The 8,148-nt window shown below is 40.0% G+C and overlaps 1 pseudogene; it reads left to right on the forward strand.

Annotated features, from left to right (window-relative positions):
- The first annotated feature begins 6,580 nt into the window (after positions 1–6,580).
- On the forward strand, positions 6,581–7,193 carry LOC101994244 (annotated as a pseudogene).
- Positions 7,194–8,148: the final 955 nt, after the last annotated feature.

Genomic DNA, 8,148 nt, shown 5'->3' on the forward strand with positions numbered 1-8,148 from the left:
TGTAGGGATGGAGTGAATATGAACATGTGATTAAATTTTTCTAGGAGGTTAGAAACCTTGAGCTCCTTACAGCTGGAGTTACAGGAAGTTGTGAGCTGTCAGATATGGGTCTTGGGAACTGAATGTTGGCCTTCTGTATGAGAAGCACATGCTGTTAATCATTGAGCCATATTTCCAACCCCTCTAAATATCGTTTTCAATCAGGAACTCACCAAGGCCAGCTGGCCCGGGTCTGAAAAAGCATGGTATAAAACCAGACTCGCTGAACATAGCGGACAATGAGAACTACTGAGAACTTAAGAACAATGGCAATGGGTTTTTGATTCTACTGCACATACTGGCTTTGTGGGAGCCTAGGCAGTTTGGATGCTCACCTTACTAGACCAGGATGGAGGTGGGTGGCCCTTGGACTTCCCACAGGGCAGGGAACCCTGATTGCTCTTTGGGATGACAAGGGAGGAAGACTTGGGAGGCGGTGGCGGGGAGGAGGCAGAAATCTTAAATAAATAAATAAATAAATAAATAAGAGCTTTGTTCCACCTTAAAAAATCTGAAAGATTATTTATTTTTTTTTTATTTTTAGGCAGTGAGTTTTTTCTGTCCTCTCCCAGGATGAACATCCCAGTAGCTGCTTTGACTGCAGGAAGCTTTATATCATGGGATTAAACAATAGTAAACTCTGTTGAAAGTAGTTTGCTCCTTAGCTGTTCCTAAACACACAGTGCCCTAACTCTTGAGTATTTTATTGTTCTTTCTTTTTGTTCTCACAGAGCCAGGGAGACACTCTGACTTAGGACAGGGGATTTTGGAGGATACTTGGAGACAAACATGCCTGAATCTGAAATGGTAAGGCCAAATCTTATCTCCAGAGCAGGCTTCTCAGTGAGTTCAAACAATACTTGATACTTGATCAATATTTTATGTATACACAAAAGACATTTTCGCTCTGTAAAATTGATACAAAGCACTTGCTCTTTGTAATCCATGTGGATTTGTCCAATTGAATCTTATCATCTGCTTTGCCATCATTTGGGAGTAGGGATTGAGAAGAGAAGGAAGACAGTTTTTCCTTTTGGAGTCTTTTCAGTGATGAACACTTGACTTTGAAGGGTCACTATTTAATATCTCTAATCTTTACATAGTCAACAGAATCTCAGGGTTGATACAGGTGAAGACATAATCTTCCATATCTTATTTCTCCTTTGCTGTTGAGTATCTTACTGGTAGACATTTTTATTTTCATTTTCCTTCTGTATATGTGTTGTTTTTATTGGTTTATGAATAAAGCTGTTTCAGCCAATGACTTATCAGAGTAAAGTCAGGCAGGAAATATGAACAGAGATAAAAAAGAGAGTAGGGAGAGTCAAAGAGATGCCATGTAGCCATGGAAGGAGAAAGATGCCAGAACATTATCAGTAAGTCACAGCCTCATGGTAATGCATAGATTAATAGACCTGAGTTAATTTAAGACATAAGAGCTAACTAGAAATATTCTTGAGTTGTTAGCCAAACAGTGCGGCAATAACAAAATTTGGTGTGATAATTTGGGTATGTGTGGTCGGGATATTAAAATGCAGTGTCTGTTTACATGAGTTATGGATCTTTTCTAATAGTCACCATATTGTGAATTTCGGATACCAACTATCTTATCCCTGCTGTGGAACAATGGTCTTGTACCCTGTAAAGATTTGTTACTTGTTCTTTAATAAAACATGGATTGGCCAGTAGACAGGCAGGAAGTATAGACAGAATGACCAGAACAGAAGAATTCTGGGGAGAGGAAAGAGTCAGTCTGTAGTCCTTACCCAGACACAGAGGAAACAAGATGAAAATGCCTCACTGATAAAAGGTACCACCTCATGTGGCTAACATAGACAAGAATAATGGACTAATATAAATTATAAGAGTTAATAAGACTGGTTGCACCAGAGTCTGGGACTTCTGTGGGAGTAGATCAGAACCACAGACTTTTTCAGGACCAACTCCAAGACAGGGACCTCCACAGGAGTGGATCCAGACCAGGGACATTTATAAAAACAGGTCTGAGCTGGCAACCTAAGCCAGAGCAGGGCTGAGGCAGTTGACTCCACAGCAGCAGGTCTGAGTCAATGACCTTGGGCAGGAGTGGGCCTGAGGCAACATATTTCACAGCAGTAGTACTGAGCCAGCAACCCAGGGCCAGAGAAGGCCTAAGGCAGTGAATGCCACAAGAGCAGGACTGAACCAGCAACCTAGGCCAGAGTAGGTCTAAGGCAGTGAACTCCACAAGAGCAGGACTGAGCCAATGACCTGGGTGCCAATTGAAGGCGTAAGTCACAAACAATGCCACAGCAGTTTGGAATTACGATTAATAGGGTAGTATTTATTTAAAGGGGAAAAAACTTATAGATCACCGTCAGCCCTCTGCACAACCAGGAAGGGAGTCTAGTCGCCAGCAGAGCAGAAAGTGAAGAGAGAGCGGAGAGGGAAGTGGCCGCTTTTTTAAAGGGAGAGAGACCACGCCCCAATGGGCTGGTATCTCAGCGGCTATAGGTTGGAGGAGCGGAAGGACCTCCCGCAACAGGCAAGAACCAGAGATCTCTGCGGGTCCAGGTGTGAGTCTGGGACATTTGAGGGTATAGGCCTGAGCCAGGATCTCTTTGGGTCTGAGAGTCAGTCTGAGACATCAAGGGAGGAGTTAAGAACCAGAAACCTCAGCGGGTCCAGACTTGAGGGACCTCTGAGGGACTAGGCCTGAGCCATGATCACTGGGCATGAATCTGGGACTTCCGAGGAACTAGGCCTGAGCCAAGACCTCTGTGGGTCTGGGCATGAGCCTAGGACCTCTGAGGGAGTAGACCTGAGCCAGGTCTTCTGTGGGTCTGGGTGGACCCAAGTCTGGGACCTCTGAGGGAGAAGATCTGAACCAGAGACCTTTGGAGGACCAACCCCAAGCAAAGGACCTCTGCAGGAGCAGATCCAGACCTGAGACATTTATAGAAACCGGTCTGACCCTACAACCTAAACCAGAGCAAGCCTGAGGCAGTTGATTCCATGGGAGCACAACAAACCCCAGGAGCACTAAATGAACTCCAGTAACAAGGAGTATTACCAGTGGGGTAACTAGAACTGTGGCACTGACTGTACCATGAGGAACAACCATCTGAGTCTTGGATCGACTGACTGGCACCTAGAATATTAATCACCAGAGTCACAGACAGACCCAACAACACCAATAAGAGGAAAAGATGAGTAGACGAGGTAAGAACACACATAAGACCAAAAAGAGCAACATAACACCAGGAAAATCTAGAGAACCTAAAACAGCAAGACTTAAACAACCAAATATAGATTAAGCAGAAGAAAATGACCTAAAAATTAATTCAGGAGAATGTTTGAGGCCCTTAAAGAGGAAATGAGAAACTCCCTCAAATTAATGGAGAAAAAGACAAACAAAAATTTGAAGGCATCAGCAAATTCCTTAAGGAAAACCAAAAAAAAAAAAAAGAAAAAGAAATCAAATATATGAAAGAAACTAATCACGACTTGAAAACTGAAATAGAGACAATAAAGAAAATACAAGCCAAGAGAATTATAGAATCAGAAATTATGAGAAAACTATTAGGAACCACAAAAGCAAACACAAACAGCAGAAGACAAGAGATGGAAGACAGAATCTCAAGTGCTGAAGATATAATAGAGGAAATAGACTCATCATTCAAAGGAAACATTAAATCTAACAAAAGCTGAACATAAAATGTCCAGGAAATACGGGATACAGTGAAAAGACCAAACCTAAGGATAATAGGTATAGAAGGAGAAGAAGTTCAGCTCAAAAGCACATAAAATACATTTGACAAAATCATAGAAAACTTTCCACCCTAAAGAAAGATATGTCTATGAAGATACAAGAAGCTTACAAAACACCAAATAGACTGGATCAAAAAAAAGTCCTCTTGCCACATAATAATCAAAATACTAAACATACAGAATAAAGAAAGAATATTAAGAGCTGCCAAGGAAAAAGGTCAAGTCCATATAATGGCAGATCTATCAGAATTACACCTGACTTCTCATTGGAGACAATGAAAGCCGGAAGGTCTTGGTCAAGCATTATGCAGACATTAAGAGACCACGGAAGCCAATCCAGGCTACTATACCCAGGAAAACTTTCAATCACCATAAAAGAACAAAACAAAAATATTCCATGACAAAACCAGATTTAACCAATACTTAACCACAAACTCAGCCCTTCATAAAGTACTAGAAGTCAAACTCTAACCCAAGGAAGTTGGCTACATCAACAAAAACACAGACAATTGATGATCTCATTGCAGCAAATACCAAAGAAGGGGAAAACACATAAATTAACATCACAAACAACAAAATCTAAACTAACTGGAGATAGCAATCACTGGTCATTAAAATGCCTTAATATAAATGGGCTCAACTCAGCTTTAAAATGATGTAGAATAACAGGATACGAAAACAGAATCCACCTTCTGCTGCATACAAGAAACACACCTCAACCTCAAAGACAGACATCACCTCAGAGTAAAGGGTTGGGAAAAATTTCAATCAAATTGACCTAAGAAACAAGCTGGTGTTAGCTATCCTAATATCTCACATAAATATCCATTAAACTAAAATCAATCAAAAGAGACAAAGAAGAACATTTCATATTAGTCACAGGAAAAATCCATCAAGAGGAAATCTCAATACTGAACAACTATGCCCCCAAATACAAGGGTACCTGCATATGTGAAAGAAACTCTTCTAAAGCTTAAATCATACATTAATCCCCACACACTAATAGTGGGAGACTTCAACACTCCAATCTCATCACTGGGCAGGTTTGTCAGATCAAAAATTAACAGAGAAATAAGGGAACAAACAAATGTTATGACTCAAATGGACTTAATAGACACCTGTAGAATATTCCATCCAAACATAAACGAATATACCTTCTTCTGAGCACCTCATGAAACCTTCTCAAAAACTGACCACATACTGGGTAACAAAACAAACCTCAACAGATACAAAAAAACTGAAATAAACCCATCTATCTTATCAGATCACCATGGCTTAAAACTAGAATACAACAGCAATACTAATTTAATAAAGCCAACAAACACATGGATATTAAACAATGCTCACCTGAATCATCAATGGGTCAAGGAAGAAATAAAAGGAGAAATTAAAGACTTCCTAAAATTCAGTGAAAATGACCACACAACATACCCAAATTTATGGGACACAATGAAAACAGTATTAAGAGAAAACTTCATAGCACAAAACGCCTCCATAAAAAAGCTGGAAAAATCACACACTAGCGAATTTACAGAACATTTGAAAACTTTAGGACAAACAGAAGCAAACTCACCCAAGAAAACTAGATGGCAGGAAATAATCAAATTGAGAGCTGAAATCAACAAAATAGAAACGAAAGAAATAATACAAAGAATTAATGAGACAAAGAGTTGGTTCTTCAAGAAAATCAACAGAATAGACAAGCCTTTATCCAAACTAACCAAAAGGCAGAGAGAGAATATCTACATTAACAAAATCAGAAATGAAAAGGGGGACATAACAACAGACATGGAGGAAATCCATAGAATCATCAGGTCATATTTTGAAAACCTGTACTCCACAAAACTGAAAAACTTAAAGGAAATGGACAACTTTCTGGATAAATATCACTTACCAAAATTAAATCAAGACCAGATACGCAAATTAAACAGATCTATAAATGGTGAAGAAATAAAAACAGTCATCAAAAGTCTCCCAACCAAAAAAAGCACAAGACCAAATGGTTTCAGCTCAGAATTCTACAAGATTTTCAAAGAAGAACTATTTTGTTCCTCACATTGTTGCGGAAAATAGAATCAGAAGGAGCATTGCCAAACTCTTTTTATGAGGCTACAGTTACCCTGATACCAAAACCGCACAAAGACTCAACCAAGAAAGAGAATTACAGACCAATATCATTCACGAACATTGATGCAAAAATACTAAATAAAATACTGGCAAATCAAATCCAAGAACACATCAGAACCATCATCCACCATGATCAATTTGGATTCTTCCCAGAGATGCAGAGATGGTTAAACATATGAAAATCTGTCAACATAAGCCACCATATAAACAAACTGAAAAATAAAAACCACATGATCATCTCATTAGATGCTGAAAAAGCTTCTGACATGACCTTCATGGTGAAGGTCTTAGAGAGAACGTTGATACAAGGAACATAACATACCTAAACATAATTAAGACAATATACAGCAAGCCAACAGCCAACATCAAACTAAATGGAGAGAAACTCCCAGCGATTCCACTGAAATCAGTAACAAGACAAGGTTGTCCACTCTCTCCACATCTATTCAATTTAGTTCTTGAGGTCCTAGCTAGAGCAATAAGACAACAAAAGTAGATCAAGGGCATACAAATCTGAAATGAAAAAGTCAAACTCTCACTGTTTGCTGATAATATGATAGTTTACATAAGCGATCCCAAAAATTCTACCAAGGAACTTCTACGACTAATAAACACTTTCAGAAATGTAGCAGGATATATTAACTAAAAAAAAAAAACAGCTCTTCCGGTCGCAGGTGCTTCGGGAGCCGCCGATTACCGTCCAGCCATGGCCAAGTCCAAGAACCACACCACACACAACCAGTCCCGGAAATGGCACAGAAATGGCATCAAGAAACCCTGGTCACAAAGATACGAATCTCTCAAGGGGGTTGACCCCAAGTTCCTGAGGAACATGCACTTTGCCAAGAAGCACAAGAAAGGCCTGAAGAAGATGCAGGCAAATAATGCAAAGGCCATGAGTGCACGTGCGGAGGCGATCAAGGCCCTGGTGAAGCCCCAGGTGGTGAAGCCCAAAGTGCCAAAGGGCCCCACCTGCAAACTCACCCGTCTGGCTTTAATTGCTCACCCCAAGCTTGGGAAGTGGATTAGAAGCTACATGGCCAGGGGTCTTAGGCTCCAAAAAACAAAGCCCAAGGTTCAAGCCAAGGCAGAGGCCTCAGCTGCAGCTCAGGCTCCCAAAGGTGCCCAGGCCCCTGTGAAGGCCCCATAAAAAAGGTCGCAGTCTGCCAATGTGAAGATAGATGGGCTGGTGTGAACACCTACACAGTATTTGCAGATGTTCAGGACCTTATGCTGTTTTTACAAATAAACTTGAGGCAAGTTCGGTTAAAAAAAAATCAGTAGCCCTCCTGTACACAGATGATAAAAAGGCTGGGAAAGGAATTATAGAAACAACACCCATCACAATAGCCACAAATATCACAAAATATCTTGGAGTAACTCTAACCAAACAAGTGGAAGACATGTATGACAAGAACTTGAAATCTTTGAAGAAAGAAATTAAAGAAGACACCAGAAAGTGGAAAGATTTGCCATACTCTTGGGTAGGTAGAACTAACATAGTAAAAATGTCAATCTTCCCAAAAGTAATCTACAGATTCAATGCAATGCCCAACTAAATTCCAGCAAAATTCTTCACAGACCTCAAAAGAACAGTACTCAACTTCATATAGGAAAGCAAAAAAATCAGGATAGCCAAAACAATCCTGTTCAATAAGAGAACTTCTGGAGGCATCACAATCCCTGACTTCAAACTCTACTACAGAGCTACAGTACTGAAAACAGCCTGGTATTGGCATAAAAACAGACAAGGGGACCAATGGAACCAAATCGAAGACCTGGATATGAATCCACACACCTTTGAACGCCTGATTTTTGACAAAGAAGCAAAAAATATCAAATGGAAAAAAGAAAGCATATTATCAAATGGAGCTGCCATAACTGGATATTACCATGTAGAAGAAGAATGAACATACATCTGTATCTATCACCATGCACAAAAACTCAAGTTCAAATGGATCAAAGACCTCCTCATAGAGCCAGACACACTGAACCTCATAAAAGAGAAAGTGGGAGGTACACTTGAATGTATTGGCACGGGAGACTTCTTCCTAATTATAACCCAGTAGCACAGACACTGAGAGAAACAATTAATAAATGGGACCTTCTGAAACTGAAAAGCTTCTGTAAAGCAAAGGACACAGTCAACAAGACAAAACGACAGGTTACAGAATGGGAAAAATCTTCAACAAGTCCACATCATACAGAGGTCTGATCTTTAAAATATACAAA

Source organism: Microtus ochrogaster, unplaced genomic scaffold (assembly GCF_000317375.1).
Source record: "Microtus ochrogaster isolate Prairie Vole_2 unplaced genomic scaffold, MicOch1.0 UNK13, whole genome shotgun sequence".
NCBI classification, from domain to species: domain Eukaryota; kingdom Metazoa; phylum Chordata; class Mammalia; order Rodentia; family Cricetidae; genus Microtus; species Microtus ochrogaster.